This window comes from Populus alba, chromosome 14, assembly GCF_005239225.2.
Source record: "Populus alba chromosome 14, ASM523922v2, whole genome shotgun sequence".
In the NCBI taxonomy this organism is placed as follows: domain Eukaryota; kingdom Viridiplantae; phylum Streptophyta; class Magnoliopsida; order Malpighiales; family Salicaceae; genus Populus; species Populus alba.
This window is the reverse complement of record NC_133297.1, coordinates 18,821,480-18,836,352: the sequence shown is the minus strand read 5'-3', so window position 1 is coordinate 18,836,352 and position 14,873 is coordinate 18,821,480. Positions and strand designations below refer to the sequence as shown.

The following is a 14,873-nucleotide window of genomic DNA, read 5'->3' as shown; positions in this document are numbered from 1 at the left end:
TGAGTTTTGTTGTTTCAGAAACCAAATCGGGATTAGCATGGAAGCACTCGACTGATGTGGGTGCTGGTGTCATAGATGCTTATTATAGAGGCCCTTTTGTGGTTATCACTCTAATGTTGATTTCGAGATAAAAGGTTGGCAATAGAATTGCACAGTTGATTCTTGAGAAAATTGTAACTCTTGATGTCATGGAATTCGAGGATTTTGGATGCAACTGTGAGAGGTGTTGGAGGGTTTGAAGATCTATTAGTGTTTGAGCTTGTGATTTGTAATGTTTTTTCTTAAATGTTTTTTGTTTCTTGGTGTTTATATTTAGCTAAGCGATGGTGGACTAAGCAGTAAAAATTCTGGGTTTGGTGAAGGACTTCCTTTTTTGTAATGAGTCAACCTAGCAAAAGACAAGGTTATGGGTTACAGTCAAGTTGTCATGATTGAGTTTAATAACTAGTAAATGTAAGGAAACCGAAGATATACCCATAAGAAATACTCTGATCCACGACCCATTAGATCACGGGGCAAGGAATCAGAACCCAAAGATATGGAGAACAAGGTCAATGAAGCCAGCAAGAATATTTTTTAAATATGAAACGAATTGATTAACAAAGTTGACACGAGGATAATGAAAATTATCAAATGATAGGTTGACAAGTGAAACTATCTTCAAAATAGAGAAGGTTGTTGATATAAGATTTTATAATTAGAGAATTCAAAGTTGAAATTTTATACATAATTTGGTATTATATTACGTGAATTAACATTTACAAAAAAATGTAGCATTTTTCCTACACTCATGATCAACTATCATTCGGGGTGGAAGAAGTTGGCATGTAGGCCTTTGGTAGCCAAATTCCAAACTGCTGCAACGACCATGGCCCTTTTGATGGGGTTTCTTGATCGAAATCCACATGAAACATGGATAAGCCAGTGTAAGGGGTAACGCGATTCCTCCGATTAAAGCAGCCAGGCTAGGTAAAAATGGAAAAGCCACAGCTATAAAGAAGGCCAATCCTCCGATAAAAAGCCGATCAAATTTCTACCAAATAAGCCGGTGTTCTAGATATAAAATATATAAAGAAGTCACGATTCTGAATTCAACATTACCTTTTCTCATCCCATTAGATTGGGAACTGAGCGCACCATGTAAAAGTGTAAATGGAGCTGGTTCATAAAATTAACTTTTCCTTTCTTTTCTCTTGGGCTAATTTTTTATTTTAAAAAATTAATAATAATACTCAACCAGCAAATATCCCATAATTTTCCAATTATTTTTTCAATTTACTCCTAAACAATAGATTCGACAAAGAAACTTATAAAATAGAGAGAAAAACCTCAACTCATCTTCATCGTCTCTTTACAACTTCTTATTCTAAGTATGCAAGTCATAAAAGAAAAGAAAAATCAAAAAAAGTCTTATAAACCCATACAACAAACCTAAATTGAAAATCCTAATTAAATATACTTTGTTGCTGCTGCTGCTGATGCTGATGGTGTTCGTGCTCGAGCTGGTGATGCTGATGGTGTTCGGGCTTGAGCCCGAGCCCGTGCCTGTGCTCGTGCCGCTGTGATTGTTGCGGATAATGGTGCGGGTGGCGATGACTGCAGTTGCTGGTGGCGATTGTGGTGCTGCTGTAAATGACTGGGTCTGTTTCAATAAATTAAATGGGTTTTTGGAGGTGCAATATGGAAGAATATTTTGGATTTATTTGTCTAAAAATGATGATTCCATGTATTTCAAATATTGTTGATAAAGATGTTAGATTAAAAAATTGAATAGTTCTATCTGCTTTTTTTTTTCTGTAATTATTAATAGAAACATAGAGAGCGATTAAAAAGATGTTATGGGCTGGGTTTTTCTTTTTTTGTTAATTTCCTAACAGAACAAGCCTATTCCAAAAATCATAATGTTTAGGATAGAAAATCAGGATCTTTTTTGTTCAGAAGTTAAGTTCAAGGGGCTTTTTTTTAGTACAATTTGGCCTTTCTCTTTCTTGAAAGGAACTGTCCATTCTATTAACAAACGTAGTGGTGTTTTAAAACCCATCTTCCCATCCAAACACAGAAATTTAAATGCCAAATCAAAGGAAAGCTCAGGAATAGAGAGTGGCCTTCCCAACCAAACACAGGATAGGTTTGGAATAGAAATTTAAATTCCAAATCAAAGGAATAGAACACTTGGCTGTTGAAAACTCGAAATACCAATGAATTCCACGTAATATCATGATTGATTGGCCAAAGCCGAGTAGTGTGAAAGGCTTACGTGGTTTCTTAGGACTTACTAGCTATTACCGAAAGTTTGTCTAGAATTATGGTACAATTGCATCTCCTCTTACACTATGTTACGCATTGATTCTTTCAAATGGACAGATGAGGTAGCTCAAGCTTTTGAGCACTTAAAAACTACTATGTCCAGCACCCAACGATCTCAATGGAAGTAAAAGTTTGAAAATTTTCACTTACTATTGTAGAAACACAAATTTTCTACCAATCAAATTTCGCCATGTGTTATTTTATTCTTTAAAAGAAAGGATAAAATAAAATTGAAATAAATAACATGAAAAATAAATAAGCCTTCATATATTTCTTGGCCAATGAAAAGTTGACACTTGGGATGAGATATTCAAAATATCTTGTCATAAATGCAAGATCCCGTCAATAAAGACCAACCAATAAAATTATGTCATGTGGCATCGAAAAAGGACCTGAGAGCCCTTACAGATCTTTATTGATAAGGGAATTTTTAGCATGTATATTTTCCACTATTCATGCTTGATTTTTAAATATTTTGGATATGTTACTAGAATTTTGAATCTCACTAACCTCGTGGGAAATTAATGTGTTTTCAGATCTTAGGTTATTGAATAGGCAGAGCCCAGCAGTGAAACTGAATAGTGATTCATTATGTGCTGCAAAAGAAGCTATACAATTTAGTTCCAGATGTTCGTCACCATTTTCAAATAGCTGAGATGAAGGTCTATAAAACATATGAAGGGCATATAACTCAGTTTTGTTGTTTCGAAGCCCAAAAAGCGAGTTGAAAAACAAGGATTGAACCAACTCGAAATTCCTGCACTGCAAAGACTATTTTGGTTTATGGCCCTTATCTCAACGCTCAGAGGTCCAAAAATTGCAAGATAAGTTTCGTTTGAAAGAAAATTTGATTCTCTACAATTTCTCCAGAAATCTATCTTTAAATTCACACGTTTTCTACCTCAAATCTGGCCCGCAATGTCTGAGTAGGAAGGAATTCAATACAGAAAAGGAAACTTTCCTCATTACTGCAGGGGTAGAAAAGCCACAACATAAAAGAAAATAAGGGGATCTGAAAACAAGGGAAAAAAAGACACTTAGAAACCCTACAACATAAAAAAGAAAAACAAAGGAGGCGGCACCAAGGGGAACAAAAGAGGGGCAGAGGCAAAACTATTGAAAACCGGGAGGACACCTATCTTTTCGACGGAAATTCTCTGTTTTTGAGTGATGTTCATCGTATCAAGTTTGTTTCTCTTTAATTTAACTATGGAGTAGACTTTTATTCTGGGATTTTTGATGTAACCTTATTATGATTATGTGAACAATTTCTTCGATTGAATTATTACATTAAATGTTGAGTATTTCATTCTATGTGTAATGCTTGCGTGTGTTTAGCCAACATCTACATGATTTAGAATTCAATTTAAAATTGAGAAGTGATAATTGTTTTAGCTATTGTTTGAAATACCGTAAGAAATCTATAGGATAGAGATATCCTAAGAACTTTTGTAATCATTACAGGTTTTACAGTACTTAATAAATTTCGACAAGTTCAGAACTTTCGTAGAATATATGAAATAGTTTATTGATGCTCGAGAGAAATTAATATTTACATAAGGAAAACCCGATTATCAACATTAGGAGTAATTAATTTAATCGAGAAAGTTCACATAGGGATAGTTATGGTAAGTCAGAAATCCTAGAACCAGTACAATTGAATTCATTAATATTTAATCAATTGGTTGTTTGTTTTTAATCATTAATTTTGTTTCATAAACTATCTTATTCAATTCCTCAAATAGATCATAATTTAAAAGACTTTGGTAATTAGTAGTAATTTTTTACAAATCCTTGTGGGACGATACTCTACTCATCACTTTATTACTTGTTATGATTGGTGCACTTGCGAATTTAACCAACAAGTTTTTGGCGCCGTTGCCGGGGATTTTAGATAAAATTACTAATAATATCAATATAAATTAAATTTGATCTAATTTGATTGCCTTTTGTCTTCAGCTCTTTAGGTGTGTTGTCTAGTGCATGAGAAGCAACAAAAACTAGCTGTTGCTACCTTATAATCCTGAGATTGAGAGAACTGCAAGGGGATTAAGAAAGAAAACGCGAGAGACTCAAAACAGTTCAGGCATCATGGCAGACAATGAAAATCCTGAGTAAGATACACAGGCATTGAGAGATTTTGCTCTCCCACAGGTGACAGTTATTCGTTCTGTTATCAGGAAACCAAGGATTGAGGCCAATAATTTTGAGATCAAACCAGCAATACTGCAGATGATTCAGACCTTAGTTCAATTTTATGGGTTTCCAAGTGATGATCCGAACACCCATATTGCAAGTTTCTTAGAAATTTGCGACACCTTTAAGCATAATGGCGTTACTTATGATGCTATTAGCCTCAGACTATTTCCATTTTCTCTGTGAGATAGAGCGAAGAACTGGTTAAACTCCATGCCTGCCGATTCAGTTATCAGCTGGGAAGATTTAGCTTAGAAATTCCTTGCTAATTTTTTTTCCACCAGCCAAGACAGCAAAAATGCGCATTGAGAAAGCTAACTTCGCCCAACTTGAGAGTGAACCATTGTATGAGACATGGGAGAGATACAAGGATTTGCTCAGGCGATGCCCCCACCATGGACTACTGAAGTGGATGCAGGTGAAAATTTTTTACAATGGATTGAATGCCTCCATAAGAACACTAATTGATGCAGCTTCAGGAGGAGCTTTTATAAGTAAGTCACAGGATGATGCTTACAACTTATTGGAAGAAATGGCTATGAACAATTACCAATGGCCAAATGAAAGAATCATACAGAAGAAGACTATTGAGGTGCACGAAATTGATGAAATCACGGCATTAACAGCTCAAGTCCATTCACTAACTCAACAACTGAAAACCACTCAACTGTCAACAAATGTCATCCATACAACGTGTGCTTTTTGCCATGGAAATCACACAAGTGAAGAGTGTCAGGTTGGGAACCCATTCTCTCAAGCAGAGCATGCTCATTTTGTGTCAAACTACAGCCGGCAGAACAACCCCTACAGTGCAACATATAATCCTGGTTGGACAAATCATCCTAATTTCTCGTGGAATAATCAAATTGTCATGAAGAATCCAACCATGCCATCTTTAAGTGAGCACATGAAAGAGAAATCAAAACTTGAAGAAGCTATGACACAATTATCAAACAACACCAGCAAATTCATGACTGAAACAAATACCAATCTGCAGAACCAAGCAGCCTCCATTCGAAATTTGGAGGTTCAGGTTGGTCAGTTAGCCAACATGCTCACGGGCAGACAACAAGGAAATCTACCAAGCACAACTGAAATTAATCCTAAGGAGCAATGCAAGGCCATAACTTTAAGAAGTGGAAAAGAAGTGGAGCAGACTGCTGGAAACAAGAGTGCAAAAAGAGAAGTAGAGGAGCAAGTGGCCAAACCAATTCAGAATATGAAAAAATATGATCCTCTGCCAGAACCAATGCAAGAAATAATGCAGAGAATTCCATTTCCACAACGTCTCAAGAAGAATAAACTTGATAAGCATTTTTCTAAATTTCTTGATGTGTTTAAAAAATTGCAGATGAACATTCCTTTTGCAGATGCTCTTGAAAAAATGCCAAGCTATGTGAAATTTCTAAAGGACATCCTCTCAAACAAAAGAAAGCTAGAGGAATATGAGACTGTCGCTCTTACTGAGGAATGCAGTGCTATTTTGCAGAAGAAACTGCCTCCTAAACTTAAGGATCTAGGGAGTTTTACTATACCATGTTGCATTGGAAATTCTATATTTGAAAAAGCTTTATGTCATTTAGGTGCAAGTATTAATCTCATGCCTTTATCTATCTTTAAGAAGCTTGGTTTAGGTGAAGCAAGGCCAACCATAGTAACAATGCAGCTAGCTGACAGGTCATTGAAGCATCCAAGGGGAATAATTGAAGACGTACTAGTGAAAGTGGGCAAGTTCATCTTTCCAGCAGACTTCATCATACTGGATATGGAGGAGGATAATGAGATTCCTATCTTGCTTGGCTGGCCATTCTTGGCCGCTGGAGGTGGGTTAATTGATGTGAAGAAAGGGGAGATGCGGTTAAGGGTGAATGAAGAGGAGGTGATTTTCAATGTGTTCAAAGCCATCAAACAACCATATATGGAGGAGAGTTGCTTCAACATTCAAGTGGTGGACTCCTTAATTAATGACAAAGTCAAGCTTCCAACTGACCCATTGGAAGCTTGTTTGGTAAATAATGTACTGGAAGAGGATGCTGAAATAACAGAATATACATGTTGGATGGACTCTTTGAACCTAACTGCAGAAGATACTTTGAAGATTTAGGACAACCAGCACCAAAAATAAAATCAACTAGTGAACAAGCACCGGTTCTGGAATTGCAACCTCTGTTATAACACCTTCGGTATGCATATCTTGGAGAAGCTTCCACCTATCCTATGATAGTCTCTACAAAAGCTGACCAAAACAGAGGAAGAAAAATTATTGAGGGTGTTGAGAAAACATAAGACAGCTCTCGGGTGGGTATTGGCAGATATCAAAGGCATCAGTCCCTTTATTTGCATGCATAAAATTCTGTTGGAGGATTAAGTCAAGCCAATAGTAGAACATCAGAGAAGGCTTAACCCGACCATGAAAGAGGTAGTCCGAAAAGAAGTTCTGAATTGGTTAGATGCTGGTGTTATTTATCCAATCTCTGACAGCTCATGGGTGAGCCCAGTTCAAGTTGTGCCAAAGAAAGGAGGAATGATAGTGGTAAAAGATGCAAACAATAACTTGATACCTACTAGACCGGTAACTGGATGGAGGATTTGCATGGATTATCGAAAGCTCAACAAGGCAATTCGCAAAGATCACTTCCCCCTACCATTCATTGATCAGATGCTGGACAGGTTAGCTGGGCATGAATACTACTGTTTCCTAGATGGCTATTCAGGATACAACCAAATAGACATCGCACCTGAGGACCAAGAGAAGACCACTTTCACCTGCCCTTATGGTACTTTTGCTTTCAGAAGAATGCCTTTTGGGTTGTGTAATGCACCAACTACCTTTCAAAGGTGCATGATGACTGTTTTTTCATATATGGTGGAGTAGATCATTGAGGTCTTCATGGATGACTTTTCTGTATTTGGAACTTCTTTTGATGATTGCCTTGCAAAGTTGGCATTGGTTTTAGAGCGTTGTGAAAAGAAAAACTTGATATTGAACTGGGAAAAATGTCACTTCATGATAAAGGAAGGTATAGTATTGGGGCATCGGATTTCAGAAAAAAGGAATAGAGGTAGACAAAGCTAAAATTGAGGCAATAGACAAGCTTCTGCCGCCAACTACAGTAAAAGGGGTTAGGAGTTTCCTTAGTCATGCAAGATTTTATAGGAGGTTCATTTCGACTTAAAAATATGGCCTATGTGCACTTTTAAGGCTGCTAAAAGACACAAAGTTTCAGTTTGATGAGGAATGCAAGACAACCTTTATGCTGTTGAAAAAGAAGTTAGTGACAGCTTCTATTGTAATTGCACCGGATTGGGAGAAACCATTTGAGATGATGTGTGATGCTAGTGATTATGCAATTGGAGCAGTACTGGGGCAATGGAAAAATAATGTGTTTCACACCATATACTATGCCAGTAGAACACTCAATGATGCCCGGCTCAATTATGCCACAACCGAGAAAGAGTTGCTTGTTGTGGTCTATGCATTTGATAAGTTTCGGCCTTACCTGATGGGAAACAAAGTACTGGTGTATACTGATCATGCTGCAATTAGACACCTAGTGTCTAAGAAAGATGCCAAGCCTAGACTCATCCGTTGGATCCTATTACTGCAATAATTAGATGTAGAAATTAAAGATAAAAAGGGGACTGAGAACGTGGTGGCAGATCATCTTTCAAGGCTGGAATTGACACAGCAGCTGGAGCCTAAATTCACTATTATAAATGAATGTTTTCCTGATAAAAGACTCAGCAATTTCCACTAACAAATTCTTTCCTTAGTATGCAGATTATGTCAACTTTCTTGCAGGTAAGATCATACCGCCAGATTTTTCTTACCAGCAAAAGAAGAAAATTTTTTATGAAGTCAAACACTACTTCTGGGAGGAGCCAATACTCTATCGGAATTGTGCAGATCAAGTCATCAGGAGGTGCGTTCCAGAAGAGGAAATGACAAACATATTGAAGCACTGCCACACACTTGAATATGGGGGGGCACTTTGGAACACAACGCACTGCAGCCAAAGTTCTACAGTCAGGTTTTTATTGGCCCACTATGTTTAAAGATGCTCATGCTTTTGTTACTACTTATGATAGATGTCAGCATACTGGAAACATATCTCGACGAAATGAAATGCCACTGCAGAATATCCTAGAAGTTGAATTATTTGATGTTTGGGGCATCGATTTCATGGGACCTTTTCCTTCATCCTATAACAACAAATACTTTCTCTTAGCAGTGGATTATGTATCAAAGTGGATCGAGACAATTGCAATGCCTATAAATGATGGCAAGGTGGTACTTAATTTTCTATGAAAGAATATCTTTACTAGATTTGGTACTCCTCGAGCCATCATCAGTGATGAAGGAACTCATTTTTGCAACAAGCAGTTTGAAGCACTGTTATCTAAGTGTGGAATCAGACACAAAAGAGCATTGGCTTATCATCCTCAGACAAATGGCCAAACAAAGGTATCCAATAGAGAGGTGAAGCAAATCTTAGAGAAAACAGTAAGTAATTCTCGGAAAGATTGGGCAAGAAAGCTAGATGATGCATTGTGGGCATATCAGACAGCATTCAAAACACCATTGGGAATGTCTCCGTATCGATTAGTTTTTAGAAAAGCATGTCATCTTCCTCTTGAATTAGAGCATAAGGCATACTGGGCAATGAAACAACTGAACATGGATTTGCAGGTTGCAGGTGAGAAAAGAATCTTGCAACTTAATGAGATGGATGAATTTCGCAACGAGTCCTATGAAAATGCCAAGATATACAAGGAAAGAACCAAGGCATGGCATGACAAACACATTGTACGCAAGGAGTTTGTCCCTGGTCAACAAGTATTACTCTTCAATTCACGGCTCCGCTTGTTTCCTGGTAAGCTCAAATCACGGTGGTCAGGACCATTTACTGTTGTGAAGGTATTTCCTTATGGAGCAATAGAGGTCACCCATGATGAAAAGGGAACATTCACAGTAAATAGGCAACGTCTGAAGCATTATAGGAATGGGGACTCTATTGAAAAAAGGGATGATATCCCTCTCACTTCATCTTAGATAAATGGAAAAGTCAAGCTAATGACTATAACTAAGCACTGATTGGGAGGCAACCCAAAAAAAAAAAACAACCCTTATTTGTTTCATTGAGTTGTGCAGCGATTGATCATACAAGCAAATAACCAGGAGCAACAACAAACTCACACCCACATAGTCAAAAGGAAGTATTTGTAAGCCTTTCTATTCTTTGTTTTTCCATTGAGGACAATGTGATATTTAAGTTTGGGGGAGACATTGCATGCTTTGACTATGAAAGACACTGCACACTAGGACTATGAAAACAGAGGGTGAAAAGTGATAAATTTAAAAAATCACCCTTGTCAAAAGACAAGTAAAAGTGTGTTATTACTCCTAAAGTTGGCTACCTTGTTTTAATAAAATAATAATAATAATAATAATAATAATAATAATAATGACTGTGCACGGTTCAAGGATGCTAAACATATGAAACACATGGATGAGTTGGAAGTGTGTACAACGGCCTGCACAAAGAGTAGGAATGCTTAGTTTTCCATTATCTAATATTGTCTATGAGCTAAGTCAAGAAGTGAATGCTGCATGATGGAACCTTTTAAATGTGAAAGTTTAACTTATCATGAGCTTTTAGCACTCTACTTTCATGGTTTCCTTTTTGCTTGAGGACAAGCAAACATTCAAGTTTGGGGGTATTTGATAAGGGAATTTAAAGCATGTATATTTTCCACTATTCATGCTTGATTTTTAAATATTTTGGATATGTTGCACAAGACAATTAGAATTTTGAATCTCTTTTTGAACTATTGACCTTGTGGGAAATTAATGTGTTTTCAGATCTTAGGTTACTGAACAGGCAGAGCCTGGCAGTGAAACTGAACAATGATTCATTATGTGCTACAAAAGAAGCTATACAATTTAGTTCCAGATGTTCGTCACCATTTTCAAATAGCTGAGATGAAGGTTTATAAAACATATGAAGGGCATATAACTCAGTTTTGTTGTTTCGAAGCCCAAAAAGCGAGTTGAAAAACAAGGATTGAACCAGTCCGAAATTCCTGCACTGCAAAGACTGTTTCGGTTTATGGCCCTTATCTCAACGCTCAGAGGTCCAAAAATTTCAAGATAAGTTTTATTGGAAAGAAAGTTTGATTCTCTACAATTTCTCCAGAAATAGAGATATTTGAATTCACACGTTTTCTACCTCAAATCTAGCCCGCAATGTCTGAGTAGGAAGGAATTCAATGCAGAAAAAGAAACTTTCCTCATTACTGCAGGGGTAGAAAAGCCACAATATAAAATAAGATAAGGGGATCTGAAAACAGGGGGAAAAAAAGACACTTAGAAAACCTACAACATAAAAAAGAAAAACAGAGGAGGCGGCACCAAGGGGAACAAAAGAGGGGCAGAGGCAAAACTATTGAAAACCAGGAGGACACCTATCTTTTCAACGGAAATTCTACGCTTGAAGTCTAAAAAAAACGAAGCTCTGTTGGATCAAGCCAAAACGCCCTATAAGACTTCTTCAACAATACTTTGAAGACAAATCAAGGTACTCTTCAAAGCATCAAATCACATAATCTCGCTTCGCAATACATGCCCAAATTCACGTTCTTGCAAAGCACAAATCTTGGCTTGATTACTCAAATAAATCAAGTTACCATATATCAAATCCAAGGGAAGAATCAAAGGATTGCCATATTCTTTTGAAAGAATATATTACATAGAGATTGTACCCATTCATATATTTAATAATATCATATATTTGTACATGTGTGCTTGTTTGATTTCAGGTGCTCAAAATTGTGTCTACAAATTTCTGGCGACTCCACTGGGGACTTCTCTACCTTTCATCACTTCCCTTCAAGAAAGAATTTTCAACAAAATCTCAATGGCAACTAGGAGGAACATGATCACCATTGTCGCTACGAAAAGCATCAAGGCCACTGATTCAAGTCCCCAAAATACTATTGAAGATTCTTTAACCCCGCCATTGAAAACAAAATCCATCATCGAGTTGTATGCACAACTAAGCCGATTCTCAAGTTGACATCAACTTCAAATGCAAGAGGGGCACAAGATCTCACCTCAAAGATGAAGCCACAAGCAACTCCACTACAAAAGTCAAGTGGGGCACGCGAAATTGTATTCAGGACTCAAGGCGACTTTGACAATTCACCTATGGAAACTTCTCCGTGTCAATCACTAAATAAGGCTTCGGATTCCAGCACCATGTCAGTGATGATGACCGAGACAACATCTTTAGAGGATCAAATGGCTAACTTGACAAAACTTGTCGAGGAGCTTTCAACTTCACTCAAGGCAAAAGACCACGAGATAGCAAAGTTGATGAACAAACTTGAGAGCTTGAACAAAGGAGGCCAAACCTCGACTACTAAGGCTTTTCAAGTAGATCAACTAGATGTCATTGAGGAGTCTGCAATCGGAGCTGTGAAGAATACACGTGGTATTACTGATGGCATCTTCACCATAAATCAACTGAAAGAACTCATCAAGGAACCATCACAGACCAGGTGGAAAGCTCAATTCAACCCTCGTATTCGTATGCGAAGCCGTACACCCAAAGAATCGACCTGTTAAAGATGCCTCTAAGTTACCAACCACCAAAGTTTCAACAATTCAATGGCAAAGGAAATCCTCGGCAACATATAGCTCATTTTATGGAGACTTGCAACAATGCTAGGACTAATGGTGATCTCCTGGTAAAATAGTTTGTTCATTTCTTAAAAGGTAATGCCTTCGACTGGTACACTGACTTGGAGTCTTGCTCGATTGATACTTGGGAGCAGTTGGAGCGCGAGTTTCTTAACCATTTTTATAGCACTCGACATGTGGTTAGCATGATTGAACTATCTAATGCACGTCAATGGAAGGAAGAGCCTGTCATCGACTACATTCATCGGTGGAGAAACCCTAGCCTCAACTGTAGAGATCGACTCACTGAAACTTCTGCGCTAGACATGTGTATTCAAGGATGAATTGGGGACTACGATATATCCTACAAGGCATCAAACCAAAGTCTTTTGAAGAATTGGCTACTCGTGCACACGATATGGAACTTAGCATTGCGGCGGCTGAAAGTTCATTATTACCTATGCAAGAGCCTAAAAGAAATAAGCTTGAAGGTCATAGATTCAGAAAGAGCACTCTGAAGGTCGAGGGAAAGCAATCTTTAGTAGTTAACTCGGCTGCTGTAAGGGTACCAACTGGAGTTAAGAGGAATGATCATGCAATGCCGACTACTTTTCAAAAGGGTGAAAGAAAGAAACCACCATTGAAAGAGCGACAAGAAAAAGTGTATCTATTCCCTGACTCAGACATATCTAGGATGCTGGATGATCTGCTTGGGGCAAATATCATTGAGTTGCTAGAGGTGCAACACCCTGAAGAAGCAAACCAAGTAGATAATCCGAATTATTGCAAATATAATCGCTTAATCAGTCATCTTGTAGAGAAGTGTTTTGTGTTGAAAGACAAGATCATGAGGCTACACGAGAATAGAGATATCATTTTTGATGATGAAATAGCAGCCTCTAATATCACAACCACGGTCAATTTAGGACCACGTCAATCACTCTCTACAATAAGTTTTGGCTCCTTTGAACCTATGAGAATTGATGCCATTTTCCCGATGAGCTTCATTGCATCCTCAAGTCAAACTCCATGTATAACCCTCGCACCTCAAGTTGACAACTTCAAGCCTGAATCGTCTGAAAATTATGATGATGAAGGATGGAATTTAGTCACGCGTAGAAGAGGAAGGAGGAAGCACATGCAAATGACAAAGCCAACTAGAATGAGGATCTCAATGGTGAGGAAGCTAATTGATGAGCCGATACGCCGAAAGACTAAAAAAAAATCCATACCAGTTAGAAAGGAGGGTTTTTTAGCTCAAAGTCTAAGAAAGCCTGTTACACTGAATGAGTACATGCCAACAGAGATGAAAAAAAATTGAAAATGTACTTGTTGCTTGCTATCATGTTGATGAAGAGAAAACTCTTATTGATATGTCATGAAGAAAAGTCATGATGACTCTTCAAACTTATCTCACGGTGTATGCACAACAAAGATATCCTTCAACAATGAAGACTTATTGCTTGGATCAAAACTCCATAATCAGCCTCTTTTCATTAAAGGATATGTTGATGAAAAGATAGTGAATCGCATCTTGGTAGATGATGGCTCGGCGGTCAATATACTACCTCTTAAGACTATGAGAGAGCTAGGGATTCCTATGGATGAACTCTTCCCAAGTCATCTGATGATTCAAGGTTTTAATCAAGGACGGCAAAATGCCATAAGAAAGATAAGACTTGCGATGCATATGGAAGATATGGAATCCAATGCACTTTTCCATGTCATAGATGTCAAAACTACCTACAATATGTTGCTTGGGCGACCATGGATACATGAAAATGGTATCATCTCCTTAACACTCCACCGATGTTTTAAGTATTGTCGAGATGGACAAGTAAGAAAGATAATGGCGGACACCGATCCCTTCACCATAGCTGAAGCTCACTTTGCAGACGCAAAATTCTATTTCAAGTCAACGATCACCACCTGACCATTTAGGAGAGGGAATAATTGACTCCAAAAGCTCAAAATGGCATAATTCATCTGCAAATGAAGAGGTGTCTCAGCCAACAAAGAATAAAGGAAAAGAAAAGGTGGTAGAAAAATTTGTTGACAATAAACCACCACGTAAAGCCACGGTACTCCGATACATTCCAGTATCAGCAAGAAAAGAGGGTCAATCATCTTTTGCAAAGGATGAAGAAAAGATGAATAAGGGGCTTGAAAACTTGACCTTGCCAGCTACTAATCTCGCCTTGAACAAGGTCTCAAAACCTTTACTAAAGGGTTTGTGCATCAAACTGAGTCGGTGGTGATAAATCCTAAAGGACTTCCTGATAAACGGTCGAATGGCTTTGATCCCAATGCTTATAAGCTTTTAGCCAGGGCTAGTTACAGTCGTGAGGACATCAACGAGTTAGCAAAGGATGGTGATACGACTCAACTTGAAGGTAAACAAGTTTCTGCAAGGACTAGAAAGGCATGGAGAGAGAATAAAACTTCTGGCAAAACTTTGAGGGCTGGTCTTGGATACGAGTCTTCCACACTGCTGCATTTTCAGATTAATAAAGAAGCCTCACGATACATAAGTGTGAAAGAAGTAAAGGACAAACAACAAATTTAGTCGGCACCTCTTAGAGCTTCAGTCTAGGATCGTCTTGGTGGAACTACAAGTCGTGCTCCTGTTTTTGCTAGGATTGGAACCCAAAATAATGGAAGGGCGCTAAAACACACACGAGTCTTTGCA

At 37.9% G+C, this 14,873-nt stretch overlaps 1 non-coding gene and 1 pseudogene across 1 annotated transcript; one reads left to right on the top strand and one right to left on the bottom strand.

The window, feature by feature from the left end:
• The window catches only part of LOC140954555 (uncharacterized), a 61,426-nt pseudogene that overhangs the window by 45,308 nt on the left and 1,245 nt on the right, over positions 1-14,873 (top strand).
• On the bottom strand, positions 4,802-4,905 carry LOC118048779 (small nucleolar RNA R71). The gene has a single exon (XR_004687523.1). It is a non-coding gene; the product is annotated as a small nucleolar RNA R71 (small nucleolar RNA).